This window comes from Cheilinus undulatus, linkage group 5 (assembly GCF_018320785.1).
Source record: "Cheilinus undulatus linkage group 5, ASM1832078v1, whole genome shotgun sequence".
Classification (NCBI taxonomy): Eukaryota; Metazoa; Chordata; class Actinopteri; order Labriformes; family Labridae; genus Cheilinus; species Cheilinus undulatus.
Window position 1 is genome coordinate 19,326,986 of NC_054869.1, and position 15,546 is coordinate 19,342,531.

The 15,546-nt window shown below is 40.0% G+C and overlaps 1 protein-coding gene across 7 annotated transcripts in view; it reads right to left on the minus strand.

Moving 5' to 3' along the window:
* LOC121509839 (probable E3 ubiquitin-protein ligase HERC1) overlaps positions 1-15,546 on the minus strand; it is a 426,335-nt gene that overhangs the window by 376,065 nt on the left and 34,724 nt on the right. The window contains exons 4-5 of one of the 7 annotated variants that reach the window (XR_005991900.1): positions 4,721-4,783; positions 4,458-4,570 (exon numbers count right to left, since the gene is read on the minus strand). The exons of 3 other annotated variants lie outside the window; for them this stretch is intronic. The gene's annotated coding sequence lies outside the window, so the exon portion shown is untranslated. Of the gene's footprint in view, positions 1-4,449; positions 4,571-4,720; positions 4,784-15,546 lie in introns of those variants that run through there. 3 more of the 7 variants (XR_005991899.1, XR_005991901.1, XR_005991902.1) reach the window with 3 other exon arrangements.

A 15,546-nucleotide genomic window follows, 5' to 3' on the forward strand; every position in this document is an offset into this window, starting at 1 on the left:
AATCAACTGAAGTTTTTGCAGTACTGCTTGTAAAATAGCTAAATATTTTCAAAATCAAAGTTTGTCCTTTTTGAAAATAAAGGTTATTCTACAAATTGCAATAATGGCACTATTGTAAGCTTAAAAGCCTTTCTGCAAGCATTTTTGTAAACCTTTCAAGAACTACTTAATGCAAAAATAATTGCAACCTTTAATGTGACTACTACTTCACTGCAATTAGATTAATTCTGCAGCAATACTGCACAGTGTGATATTCAAAATCCAAAAATGTTTTAGAGGCCCCACAAATATCTGTGCTAAAGAAAGAAAAACTGTCCCAATGTCTATTTTCCCAATATTGTTAAATACTGTTCTCATGACAACTTTAATGTGTACACATAACTCACCAGTGACACTTACTCTACCTCTGATCTGACACTGACTGTAGACTTAAATAAAAAGTCCCCAAACAATACACATGAAAGATGTTCACACTATACTACACCCCAGGCTGTTGGTGGGAGGTAACTTTGTGGCTCAGTGTTGTGTCTACTCTTAACAAAGTAAGCAAAAAAGAAGGAGAAGAAAAAAAAAGAAATTTCTAAACCCTCAGATCTTTTCCCATTCTGAAAACACACCCAATGCATTTCAAGACAGAAAAGGATGAGAGCCAATTCAAACAGAACTGAGCTCCGCTGAGAAAAGTATACCTATTCAACTGCAGGACCTCCATAAAATCACAGTAGTTTCACACTGTAACGGATGCCTTCCTCCCTTCTTGCTGCATGAGGGGTTTTAAGGATGGTGTGACCGGAAGAGTGGTGGGATGGAGAAAAAAAAAGAGGGAGGAAGAGAAGAGAGCAGGAGATACGATGCAGAAGAGTGGAAGAGAGAGTTAAGCCAAGCATAAAATAACTTCAATCTAACATCCTCTCAGTGGGGCGGTAGGAGGCAAATAGCAATCCCACCAATGCTGCGTACTCAAGGGGGCTACCCCCACCTCTCACTGACCCATAGAGAAGAGGATCATGGGAGAGCAGGGATGAGACAAACCCACTTCAATTAAGGCATGGCAACGTCTCGTCAGCACGGCAGATGAGGTGTCAGAGAGTTCAGCCGTGGATAGATCAGAGGGAAAAAACAGTTCCTGGCTCAGCACAGTCAGGGTCTTGCATGCCTAACACCTTTTCTTTCTCTACCTCTTTTGTCCTATTGCACTCGCTTTTCTTTGAGTGGTCAACATACGTTCATAATATGAAGACTGTTTTGGCTTTGCTGCAGGGTTGGTTTAGCAGGGATGTCAGCGCTTACTACCAGTGTCCCTTCCTAGAGGCCACTTGGATCCTGGGATAGATAAAATTCTTATCAAATTTGTGCATTTGTAGCAAGCCACCTCAACACACCTGCAAATGACATTTAAAGGTCAAAATGACATGTACAGGTGGGGAGTCTCATGCTACATATTATGGAGCGTCGAGATTGCAGGGGAAAGCAGGGAGACAAATCAGAAGAGTGGTTGGGAGAGAAAGAAAGATTAAGAAACAGAGAGATGAATAAAATGAGCCGCTGCAAGGGGGTAGTCATAAAGAACTACACAGATAACAGTGCCAAGTTGCCAGGTTGCCTTAACCACCGAGGGAAATCAAGTCATTGTGCTAATAAAACAAAAAACAAAAAAACATGCTATTTCCGCAATGTATCACACCATTCCAGATCCGCTGCTGCAGTGGGAGAAAGGTGACATCCTTTACTGAGAAAGAGAATGTCGTTAACATGAGAGAGGCCGGGGGGGCTGCAGGAGGGGGGCATGCACTGGGAGACCCCAAGTATTTGCAGGGCCACTTCACTGCCAAGGATTTCCAGGAGATATCTCTTTCTGTGATTAGACTGACATTACCATAATATCGGCTTTGTCACCTCACAGGCCAATTGTTAAGGAAAAGTGCCATCCCTTCTTCTTTTCCCATGGAGGCATCAAGCAGGCAGGCGGGCAGGCAGGCATCCCAAGGTATAGAAGCCGCTTTCTCCTCTCTCTTCACCCAGCAGCCCCCCTCCTGTGAAGCTCCGCTTGGGAGATACAAGCTGGATTTGGCTCACATCCTTGCCTCTTCGACAACCCTCTGCATGGCTGCCTGGTGTCAGAGCGCCAACTCTCCCGGCCCAGCTGCACTGATTAGCACAGGCAGATTATTAGCCAGGCATCTCCTGGAAGCACTGCATCGTTTTCTCTTTTTGTGTTGCACTTTAAACAATGTGTCCCAAACAGTTTACTGTATGTGCTTCGTCACTCTGCAAAGGACATAACTAAAGAAAAAAACAATTAGCATTTACCATCCAAAAGCAAAACAGGAGGAGTTAGGTGTGACGCAAATTTATTAGCACCGCTTGTGGATATATCATCAAAAAGTGATTCATCAGCATTGCGAAAAAGAGCTTTCTCATCTTTCATGCCTTGTCTCTCTTTATCCCTCCCCCCTCTTCCTGCTCCTCCTCTGCTTTCTAGCACCTGTCCTGCTGCCAAGATTTCACCTCCCAAACCCCGGGACGTGGGCATCCCGCTCTCAAAACTTGTGCAATGCCTTATCTGTACCCCACACACTAACATTCAGCATCAGAGGCATCCTTCTAACCCTGTGCCAGAAATATGCCGGCAACTCTCTCCTGCTCTCTCACCCCATTCTCCATCATTTTCTTTTCTCTTTCTTTCTCACTCTCTTTCTCTCTCCCTCTCTCTCTAGAGCTTTGCATTTGAAATTGAACAGACACACAGCCAATTTATCATAGGCTGACACGTGTCATGTCCAAGGCCTAACCACAGGGACTTACAGTAGGCATTGCATTTATCCCCTTTGTTGTCAGCAAGGACCAAGACAATACCAGGAGCTATTAAAAAAGGGGGTAGAGAAGGGGAGAGGAAAAAGAGCTGGGGAGTGAAAGAGGTGAGAATATACCAGTAAACATCAGGCAGAATTGCAAAGCTCTGATGTTTACCCCTCTGAAAGGTTACAGACCCCTGCAAGGTTGAAGCCAGCACATTTTCCTAACCAACAATCAAATGCGTGGCCATGCGAGGCATCTGGGTATAACCCTGATACAAAGTCAAGACAGCCATGAGATGGATAGGCTGGAGTTTTAGCACAATATGGGATCAGACCCTTGTGCTAGGACCACACTTTAATTTAAATTTTAATACCAGAGAGCAATACTTGTGTGACTAATAGACCTGCAAAAATTTGAGCACAAGAAAGAAAGTTCTATCCAGATGCAGAACAAAACCGCTGACTGTAAAACACCTTTGGGAAAACATTTACGAATAATCTGAAATGCACAAAGAAGCCTAGAAAGTTCAATCCCAGTTGCCTAGCCACCATTAGGTGCTTTTATAAGCTGCAATAAAGAGCTGGAGAGATACTTAATGGTAATCATTCCTGAGACATGAAAGGGGACAAAACTGTTAATGTGCATCATATAAAGCCCTTTCTGTCTAATCACTTTATCGCTGTATTATCGCACCTCTCTTTGAACAGGTTCTTTAAAATAACACAAGTCCTTATCGTTATACTATGTGGAAGAGGCAAGGAAGATGACCCTGCCTGATAGTGCTGTCACACAAAGAATGTATATATTCTCCTTATGCAGACTAGGTGGAAAAGATAAAGAGACTGGGGACAGAGGCTAATGAGGTGAAGGAGGGGTGTGTGTGTGCGTGTATAATAAAGTTATAAACCACAAGGTTATTAATTGGCATCTGGCCCCTCCATAAGCTTACATTCACTCCACTTTAACACGATGGCATTTGGCTTGAATGTTGAATTGACTGTCTGTAGGGAATTTATATTCAAGCCAATGACTCTGACTTTAACTGGCAGACCTTCCTCACAATGTTCAAAGAAAACTTGAAAGACACAGCTCCATCCCCCATCTCCTCTCATTCAAAGGCAGCGTTTACATTAGAACATCATACATCTTTAGCCAGTGACGCTCTACTACACCAGAAGACCAGCAAACTTAAGAGCTACAGAGACTGTTCATTACCCACTGGTAAGTGACCTTTTACAAACTAGCTTTGGAAGCCATTTTGGCTCTTTCAGTAATTAACAAGTGGTTATGCATGGGAGACAATTAATGGAAGGTCAAGTGTTCTCCTGCTACCATTTTCTAGATGCCATTGAGCCTCTGACACTGAAATTTGAAGTTCAGAGCTCATCAGCTCCTGTCTGGTTTTCAGAGTGGTGCTTCACACATGGGAATAAGTCACTTCTGTGGTTGGTATGGGGTATCAGAGAGAAGAGCGCATAATGTGGCTCTGTGGCTAAATATCATATGAATCTAACAAGAGAAAGGAGAATAGATGAGACAATGAGGAGAGACCCTTGAGTCTTTTGACTCAGACCATAATGTTCATATTTAGACACAGGCTGAATAATAACTTAAAGTCTCTGTAAAGTAATAAAAACAAGCATTTTAGGTTTGTTGTATGGTGGACTAAATTAAACTTTATTGATGAAAAACGTCTTGAAATATAGGTCGTTTCATGTGGTTCTGATGACACATGAATGCCAGATGGGGGGCAAGAAGTGAAGAACAGCTGCTAGGAATGAATGGAAAAGGAAGAAAGTTAGTACATCAAAGCTCTAAATGGACATGTACACTGCAATCATCATCACAAATTTTCTACAAACACTGAGCACAAGCCCAACACAATGAAAAAAGTCATTTTCCCACAGTTTAACCAATTTACCTTGCATGTAGGCGATCAACACCACAAATTACTCAGTCCTGCAGAGCTAGCGTCTAGCACTGTCTGGCCAAATGAAGGGAGAGAGACAAAAGTCTTGAGGAGTCCTGTACAGAGCTAAGAGGCTTGCTTCATCCCTTCAATGGGTTTGCTACCCTTGTTTTGTCATAAACATGCTGATAATAGACAAAATAATATACTATTAACCAAATAAAGCTTTTGAGGAAAGAGAGAGTAATGATGTACAGTTCACAAACAAGCCTGTTCTAAGAAACAGCTCTTTAACTAGCTCCTATTTGAGTGCAAGTTTGCTCTCCTACATTTTTGTCATTATCTAACACACATTTAAAAGGCTTAACTTGTATCAGATAAAGAGCTTTTAGGGAGTCAAACGTCCAGCTCTTATTACTGAGCTAAGCTAAATGATCTAGATCTCTAAAAAAAGAGAGAGTGACTTCCTGTCACAGAGAGCAAGACTGGACGGCATCAGCTGTAGAAACATGACTAAAATCAGGGTTTAATGTGCTCAAACCATAGCAAACTGTACTGAACCAAGCCAGACCGCTTTTTTGAAATGGACCATGCACAAGTGGTGTGACCCCACTCGTTCAGGCTTTAGACAGAAGTTTTAAATCTTGTGACTCAAAAGTACCTCAATATTGTTTCTTTTTCACAATTCGAACAGTTGGCACAGTCATAAACAGCACAAAACTTTGGTCTTCTGATTACACTTTTCAGTGCGAATTCACTTCCTGCCCTCCACTATGATGTGACATTATGAAAATAGTGCTGAAAATAACCTATATAAAATTAACTTTCAAAATCATGATAAATCAGGCAGTAATATTTGCTCTTGGATGCTGTAGATGTGTTGGTTTAGTGTGCTAAAGCCAGGCACTAACACAAAAAACATCCTCATATTTTTAAAAAATGCTAGAACCTGAATGAAGTACTCATTTGTCTGCACTACTAAACCTGTAAGCTCTATGTTTAAACCACCAGAGTCCCAGTTACATTCATGTCATGACAAGGGTTGGGTATCGTTTGTGATTTTTACGATACCCATGCGGAAACATTATTTTTAAAATGGTACCAGTACTTAAATGGTGCCTGAATTGATGTTTCTAAGAAAGAAATATTAAGATGGTCAATGAAATTAAAAATACTTTGATGATTGCAAGGGTAAATTTAAACTTCTAATTGAGCACTGAATTTAATCTTAAATTTAAAATATGAACAAATTCACATAATTAATTACTAAAACCTTAAATAAATAGTATTTTCTAGTAACCCTATGGTCAATGAAATTAAAAATACTTTGATGATTGCAAGGGTAAATTTAAACTTCTAATTGAGCACTGAATTTAATCTTAAATTTAAAATATGAACAAATTCACATAATTAATCACTAAAACCTTAAATAAATAGTATTTTCTAGTAACCCTCTAGTCTTAACTAAATGTTCTAATAACACTTTTTTACAGGCTTATAAATGTGTTGGTCCTGCTAGAACTCACAAATTTCATGTGATATTTGAACCCCCTCTTCGGTACTACTACGTTTTATTTCAGTGTTTTTAAAAGTTAATTTAATTAAAGTAAAATATTGCCAAACATTGTCTCTGTGCATACAAACTATATTTCCCTCCTGCACAGTTCAGGGCTTGGGTCCCCCAACAAAAAGTCTAAATTCACCCCTGCTCTTACACTAATGAACACGTTACAGCGTAAGGTTAACAGCTGCAGGACGGAGAGGTCTGTTGATGGGACAGTTGTAATAGTTATTGCTTTGAGAGAGACACAGCCACAGTCTGCTTCTTTTAACCATCCTAGACAAGCAAAGTATCTATTTAAACACATCTTTAGGGGGTAATTATGTTTTTGTCTGCTGTGCCTGGTTCAAGTGACAATTAGGGTTGGGTATCTTTTGGGGGTGTTTTTTCTGATACCAGCGCTTAATTGATACTTTTTAAAAGGTGCTGGGCCTCTACGGTGCCTGAATTGATGCTTTTAAGAGGAAAAAAGTGTTTTAAAAGTCGGCAGCTAAATCAGAGCTGTCTCGGTATCATGACTGATTTAGAAATTAGATGCCAATAGAACATTTAAGTAAAGGAAACAGGTGTAACTTCACATGACGTATTTCGGACCTTTCATTTGTAGTAACGAGGACTACATTGGGGTGGCCAGGTAGTGAAATGAAGCACTGAAATCTGTCTTGTTATTCGGTATGGTAGGTATCAGACGTGTTGGTACCAGTGCTGTGTTGATATTGGATATAAACACCTGCCCCCTCACATTACAGTGCATCATAGTCAGAGCATGGCTGTCTGTCTCTGTGTCAGAGTGGGAGAGGAAGGAGTCTGAACTTTTTAATGACCCACAGGCCACTGGGGCTGCTAGTCTGGGCGAGTTCCCCCCACGCTGAACAAAAAACAGCATCTAGCTGGCCGCTAATTTCAAGTGAAGGTAAAGACACCAGCAAAAAACAGACTGTATTAAGATGATGTGCTCAGTGCATTTATATCGTTGTAATGTCAGCAGGGTGGGATGATTCACTCAGGGCTCTTGTAAGTCCCAGACCACCACATTTAGACCTGCACAAAATAAACCTAGCCCCTGAAGTGGTAAAAACTTTCTAAGAGTCTAAATCCAAAATTCAGTCACATATAGTTCACAGCCTTTTCAACTGTCTACAGCAATTTAATTCCAACATATCTGGTGTGTTTGGACACAGATTTGTGATTTTGCTTTACAGGAGCTTTAAAAAACAGCAACAAACAGCCGGGTCCTGTTGGCTAAAGAGAGCCAGAGATACATCCTAAGCTACAGCAGTATATTGTTGAATTATTCTGCTCTAACAGCCTTATATATTTACCCTATTTTTTACTTTCATGGGATAAAAAGGCTGATGTTGACTGCTATTAAATTTCCCTTGAGGGCACACTCCTTCACTCACATGCTCCTATCAAATGAGCCAACAAAGCATATCAGGGTGTCGTGTCTGTGAAACACTGCATAACCTTTGTTCACCCTTCATCAACTCTCCGCCCCCATGCTATTACCTCAGGACTATTCCCCATTCGCTGCTTAACCCTTGTCTACAGGACTGGTGTCACACAGAGCGCCACTCTGCTGCTCTCCATATTCCACAGTCCCTCACCTCGACTGACACCTAATGCTCGCTTTGCTGCCTCTGACAAGCATGGATGTGCATACAAACCTACTTGAATGTAAGACTACAAACACTGACGGAAAGAAAAACACAATTATGCTACAGCAGACATGCTAACTGTAATTTACAACACCCAAAGACAGACGAACACTTCAATGATCAGCTTATGAGGGGGCTGATGTCTCCAGATCTTTCCTCTCTATGATTCAAAATGCACTTGTCATTCATACTGAACTCCAGACATGTCACACATATACGAAAGCAGAGGCACTGATGAGTAAGCTAACAGCAGAGCAAAAGGTGGCATTGAGAACGCCTGTGCCAGTTGCCTGCTGATGGCACCTTTGGGATTGCTAAAGTTTGATTTGATGGCTCTTCCTGTTAATTAGGGTTTGGAGGTGACTCCTGAAAATGGAAATGGGCAAAATGTTCAAAAAAAGATTTGCCAATTCCCACAACCCCCTCTATCTCCACCTTCCAAAACATGTGACCCATATACTGTGCTACCTCCTGAAGAAAGTAGAACAATCAAGTCATTTGAAGTTATAGGCCGCTCTCTGCGAGTGTGATTCTGCCAACGTAGGCAGGGCAGTTCAGTCAAACTAATAATGTGAAATAGGCTAAAACTTGCATGTGAACAAAGTCAACAACAAATAAGGGAACAAAGAAGAGGCTGTTTGTTCTATCATTAATAGTGCATGTGTATTTGTTCAAGCATCTCAATTTACATGTCAAGTAACACTGTCCCCTGCTGGTGTGGAGAAGTGCTGCATGTGCAAAAAAGCTTCAGAATTTACAGTGTTGTCTCTTTCTTGCTTGAATGCACTGTTTTAAAGGTAGAGCCTGGGATCAGAGCACGTCAGAAAGAAGAGGCATAAATAGGGGAATGAAGAGAAGAAAAGCACCTCATTTGTATCTTGTCAGATCTGATATTTGGTCAAAGGGAGAGAGAGGGTCAGGATATGGCCCATATCTCTCCCACAGGTCTCCTCACCCTTCTCACCCTTTTGTTGTAAGGCCCTTTTACTGCAGTGTGGGACTCTTAAACACATACAGAGCACAGTTGCCCTGCTATTCCTGATTTACTGTGTGCGTGCCGTCCTCCATTTTATTTTACAGCTGGCTGGGATTCTGCTGCAGGAGAGCACTGAAAAAAGCCCAAGGTCAGGCCACAGTGGCACTGAGACGAGACACATACTGATAATAACACATCATCGTGTTCTCTCTTTACACTGCCAGTCCGGCGTTAGTGCTGTTTTGCTCTGTTCTGTCAGACAGCAGGAACTCTTTGCCTTTCTCAGCACAAAGTTTTGCTTCACTTCTGCTTTTCGTTTCATAATTTTTCATATATTACTTTCTTTTACTTTTAACTTTACTTAAGCAAAAGTGTTCATCCAGAGTTGTATATTTTAATCTGATATTAACTGCAGCTTGTAAAAAAAGTCAACATAAAACCCAAATTGATTCCTATGTTGTTTTTTTTTTACACTTTATGAGATGATCTGTACTACTATGGTGAAATTATGGCACGCATGGGTGGGACAGGGTGAGAGGAGAAGACAGTGGAAAGAGTCAAGGCGGTGTGTAGGAGATGACATACATGATGTGAATGGGAAAGAGAGGAGGGGTTGCTGGGGGTGGGGGAACACTAACAGTGTGCTGACAGCATGTAGAACAGTCACCAGATATCTTTAATCAGTGAAATGTATTTCCCTCCTGCTCCACCCGGGAATTGTTCAGCGGTCAGACCTGCTGGGGCGACACAAATGAATCTTGGCGGAGGTGTGGACAAAGGCGGCCGTAAGGTTATGGCATGTAGATGATTGGAACTCAGCCGGTTTCTAAGGGAGCTGCCACGTCCCACAGAGCGGGTGTCACAACCAGATGATGGGGACAGGGTGCCCGCTCCGCATCCAACAATGGCAGGGGCAGGACTGCTGAACAGTCGATGCAGAAGTGGGTTTGTGTTCAAGCAAGCACATACGCATGCAGAACTGCATATACTAACAGAACCAAGGAACTACATATAAATAAATACATTCAAATCCATCATCCAAAACACAGCCACACTTAACTTTCCAGAATTAAATCATTGAAAAGCTAATTTATAATCACCAAAATTACAAATAAACAGTCTGTGTGGTGAAAGTGCGGGGGAAGAAAAACTCAAATTCAACTTTGAAAAAGCCAGAAATCAAATCATCCCACTTTGAAAATTTTAATAAATGCAAATCAGTAATAATCAGCGTTGTTTCAAGAGCAACTTCCTCAATTTTTATTCTTTTGGAATTGCTTAAACACCTTCCTCCGAAGAAATAAACTAAGAGAGAAATTGCAATTTCATAAAAAGTAAGAACATTTTTGCATTTTCTCCCCCCACAAAATGCTCTAGTCAATTATTTTAATCCTGCATACTCCTTTCGACCAGTTCATTTCAGGATGTCCTTTAGCAAAATTATATTATTTCAAAATACAATATAAAGTGTTGACCACTTGGCCAAATAAGCCCTGATCATCATAATTCACACCCAAGGACACCACACATACACCGCCTCAATACTAATTTCATAACCATGTTACTTTCATAACTTATTTTGTCTGCCTATTTGGCCTATTATTCAAAGTCCTCTCTTCAAGGGTCTATGAGGGAAAGCCAATTTAGCCCTGGCCTTTCACTGAGAGCCAATCAGAGTCCAGTGGGTGGGTGTAGAGATGGTAAAGGGTGTGGCTTATGATGCCCCATGACCTGAGCCCTGAGGGAACCTCACTCATGCAGATATCTTTTCTCTGTGCTCCACAATTTTACCCAGTTTATGGTCAATGAGGAAAACTGAATCAAAGCAAAGACACAGGGAGATGTTGTACAGGCGCAACCAAAGTCTTGGATAAAGGAGTTTAAATGAAGAGGGAAAAGTGACGGGGAAAATTATAAGTAAAGATAAATGGCAAGATTTTAGGTTTGTAACTGTTGTTAAAAATCATAAAAAGGAGGTTAAAGAGTGTGTGTCTGTGGATGATAGCGATAGACAAAGAGGGATAAAGAGATGTGGTATGTGAGTGATTGTGTGCTGAGGTGAGAATGTTCCTAATGGGATACAGGTGACAACATGCTGACCAGAGCCACTGAATAATGATTACTCAGGGAGCTTGAGGTGTGCGCATTAATGCTTTTGTGTGTCGACGGGCCGCAGAAAAAGAGGAAAAAAAAGCTTCAAGATTTAAAACGCAATGTATAGAGCATATTTCACAAATTATTCTTTCTAAATTAATTAAACTGCCCATTTAATTAAATAAGAAACTAAAGAAATTACTTTCGAGACATTAAATTTATACAAACTAATTGAGGGAACAGGAACTAAAACTAAATATAGAGGAAACCATCTTTTAGCATTTATTTGCTTCATTCAATCATTACAATGTTATGAGTTCGTACGTTTGTTAAAGTTGGAATTCATATTTATAGTATGACCAAAAATGACCAGTCTAGCACAAAGTGTTTTTTTTTTTTATATATCATTGTGTGTGTTTTCTTAGAGCAAAACGCAACAGATAGTTAATAAAACAAATTTAAAATAAGTTAAATTTTAACAAAATAATCCCAAAATCGGAAAAGAAAAATATCAAGATATGCATGTCTAAATATTAAACCAGTGGCATCAAAACCTTTCATTTTTAGCTTTAATATAAAACACAAAAAACAACATCTGGTTTTATCTTAATCAAGCACAGAGGTCATGGTAAAAAGCTAAAATAAGGTCTACACTTTTAAACAAATGCTGATTTCTAAATTATAAAGCATTAAACTTTGATGCGTTAAATAATTTGGTTTTGGATAAGTTAACTGAAAACATTTTTTTATATTAAGGTTAAATAATTCGGCAAAAGGCAAATGAAAAGAATTACTTACTTAGACTACAAACACTATAAACCCCTGAACTGTTGTTTTGTCAGCTGAAATATTTTAAGTACTGAAAGGTAAAACTGAATCAAGATATGCAAAAATAAATACATTTTCGAAGTCTAAATTAAGATTATATTAATATTTAGAATAAAATCATTAAATTCTAACAAAAGGTCTGTTTTGACATGGCTTTTGTGTCTGGATGTTGCATAAAGAAAACCCTTTTTAATGTCTTACCTGACTTATGAATCACACGTGGAATGAAAGAAATCCATTTTCAATCCCAAGTTAAATTTGATTGGCTAATTGTTCACTTTGTTTCTCTGCATTTGAAGAAAATAAGAACTGTATTAACCACTGATAGCAGGTGATTGTTTTCATTAGCGATTCTTTGTATGTGCCTTGACCCCATCTTCTCCACCAGTCATTTTTACTGAAAAGAAAATTATCAAGTTGCTGTGCTGCCAAGACACATTTGTGTAGTATGTCAGAGTGATTCTGGATTATTCTAAAAGGCTCGTCAAAATTAATTGAAATATTTGTAAGGTAACTTTTTTATTCCCTTTACTTGTGAACATGCATTGTCGTGCCAAAAGTACATCATTCATCAGAGACCAATTTCCTTTCCAGTGGTGTCGCCACAATGGAAATACAACATTGTGTGGAACACTGGTGCCCCCTAGTGTTAATTATACAACCTTTGATTGGATCAACAATGATTGAAATTATGTCCAATCAATACTGGATGGTAGGGAAACTTTTTCTCACAGAGGCATCTTCATATTTGACATTTAAATTTTATTCACATGCTGAAAGTGGACAGCATCCATGGATTTAAACATATATTCAATTTATTTTTTATATATTTAAGATTAACAGAAGTTAAATGTTGAATAATATCAAATGGCTGATAGTGTGAACTAATTTCTTAGTATTATTATTTTTTTAAGAATCAAAATGCCCTATCAACAATGCAAACAGATAAATTTAAATGCATAAGATATTTTAATCATAATTTTAAATCATTCTGCTATTGTCACATTTGATAAAAGGTGATATTTTTACTGTCCATTATCAGCGACTCTCTTACTCTGTGATGTTGTTCCTCCTTGTGTGTTGGCTGCGGAAGCCAAAAGCTCTCCTATTCCTGTATTTCTGTTGTTAAGTTCAACCAGTGCCCTGACAGTAGTACAAAATATATTATCTTTAGAATTGCCAAAACTTTGTGCCTTCACAGTCATAACTACAGGGATCAAGGGTTTAGCTTAGTCGGTAGAGCAGGTGCCCATATACAGAGGCTGTAGTCCTCAACCCACTGGTTTGACTCCTGGTCTCTGGCACTGTTTGGTTCATGTCTTCCCTCATTCGTTCTCCCTATATTTCCTGTCTCTCTTCAGCTTTCCTATCAGAATAAAAGATAAAACTTCCAAAAATGTTTAAAAATTACAGGGATTGCTATAGCCCTTTGAACAGAAAGATATTACTTTTACAGTACACTACTCAGACAAGTTTTCACATCAAATTCCTACTTTGCCTGTAGTGTATCAAAACTAATAACCACTAAAAAACAAAAAAGTTTAATCTCAGCAGATATGGATGTGTTTCAATGTTGTTTTTTAGTCAGAGTATTTTGCAAACACTTTTTCTGTCCTTTTTTCAAAACTTTTCTCTTTTGTTTGTCACATAAATGTTGACTAACTTACACATTTATTGGAGCTACACTGGAGATTTTTGTTTCCTTCACTATTAGCGGAGTGAAACTGTACCATGAACTTATACCCTCAACTCTCCTCTCTCATCTTGGAGCTTTGGAAATTAAGTTATTCTCATCTGGCAACCCTCCCTCCCCTCAATCCCCTTGATCACAAAGAAGCCGTCAAGCTAAAGATATGAAAGCACCCCACAACAACCCCAAAGCCCCTCCAATAAGCATGCCATGTTTCTTATGCAAATGCCACAGAGAAGCACTTACAAGGGGACTTTTAAAAGTACGGAGACCCCATCAATGCAGCTGGGTATTATAACACTTACTTGCTAATTTCTATGGGTCAGCTGTGGAGGAATAGACCTGCCAATCATTTTCACATGTAGCAGAATTTGTCTGTCTAAAAACAGGGATATTTTGCCGTTGCTATGGAGACTAATCCGAGTCCGCAACTCCCCCCGCACCCCCTGTCCACATTCTGCGTGTTGACACCGTCAGGCGGTTTTTGAAACTACCTGATCACACATTTAGCTGGAGGCTGGTGGAGCCACCGGGAAGCTCTTAAATGGAGTTCACTGTACTCGAGGTCGGTAAGAGGGCTCTGTCACTCTCTCTGACTTAGAAAAACACACACAAACACTGACATGCATACACAGAAACTTAAATTACAGATTTTCTCTTTTTCACTTAAGCTGACTGGGTCATCTTGGTTTTATTTCTTTTTGTTTACAAGATTCATAACTGCTGGAACAACAGAGACACTGGCATTGTTTGGACTAAATTATAAAGGGGCTTTGCTAAATTCTTAAGCATAAAACTAAACATTTTATCACACACTAACAAAAAATATATAAAACTACTTCTCAAACCCACTGACCAAATTCCCCTCCGTATGATAAGCATTGCCTTGTTAAAATAAACTGTATTATTTGGCGGTTATTGTTTTCAAAATAGTCAGTGCAGATGACAGACAATTAAAAAACACATATTTTCATTATGCTTAACCTGAGTGTAAAGATTTCCAAGAGGAATATTCTAGGTAGTCTGTTTAAAATGCTGTGCATAGATCCTATACCTTCTCCCTGCAAATCAAATATTCATGCACTACCTTGTTGTCTCTAGTCCTGAGGGTAGAGCTGGAATTACATATGCCTCACACGCATCTTCATGAATCATATATCACTGTATACCTACACAAACTCATAGTGGCCATTATGGAGTCCATACACACATACACACACACCCATAACAAGACAAAGATATGTATGACCGCATATCTACATGTGAAAACAACTGTCCGGCTCTTAACGTTTATTTAAAGCGTGTGGACAGGGATTATGGTTCTCTGCAGAGCAGGCCTCGAAGATGAAGCCTCAATGCCACTATGGCACTTTGAGTATGAATGCTGGGCTGGTGATGGAAAAAGAGGAGGGAAAGTAACCTAGGGCTGGGGTGTATCTGAGTGGAGGGGTATTTTCACATTCTAGGGGCAGTGGCCTTTCTTGGTGCCAGGATAGGCTCTGCAGCCCCCTTCAATTAAGCAGGAAAATTGATGTGTATCATTAATTATGTCAGTAATATCATAAATCATCACTGGGTGCAGTAATTAATTATTTTCAACTCGTGTGAAGAACATGACAGAGTAGAGATAAATAAGGGGAGAGAAAGCTAGAGTGAAACTGGTGGGAGGCAGGAGGGGGCCCGAAGAAAGGGAGGACAGAGAGGAGGGAAGTGGAGGGTTGATGGGAGTGTGTGTGTGGGGGGGGGGGATTCGTCCGTCAGTAACTGCAGTAACTGGGGGGGGGGTACACTCACACGCTCTATTTACCGGACCATTGGGATGTGACGGGAACGTGACAGCCCCCCTCCTGCTCTCACTTACCAGCCTTCTCATAGAGGAACGACAATTAGGCCTGAACGAGACGGGCACTTCCTGGAACAGATGCTGGCATTCCCCGTGAAAAGCGACCCTGTCCTGCCTCCGAGGTTAAGGTGTGTGTAGCAGCGTTACCATTGCCTCTAAATGAACTAACAGCCCTGTGATGGACCATT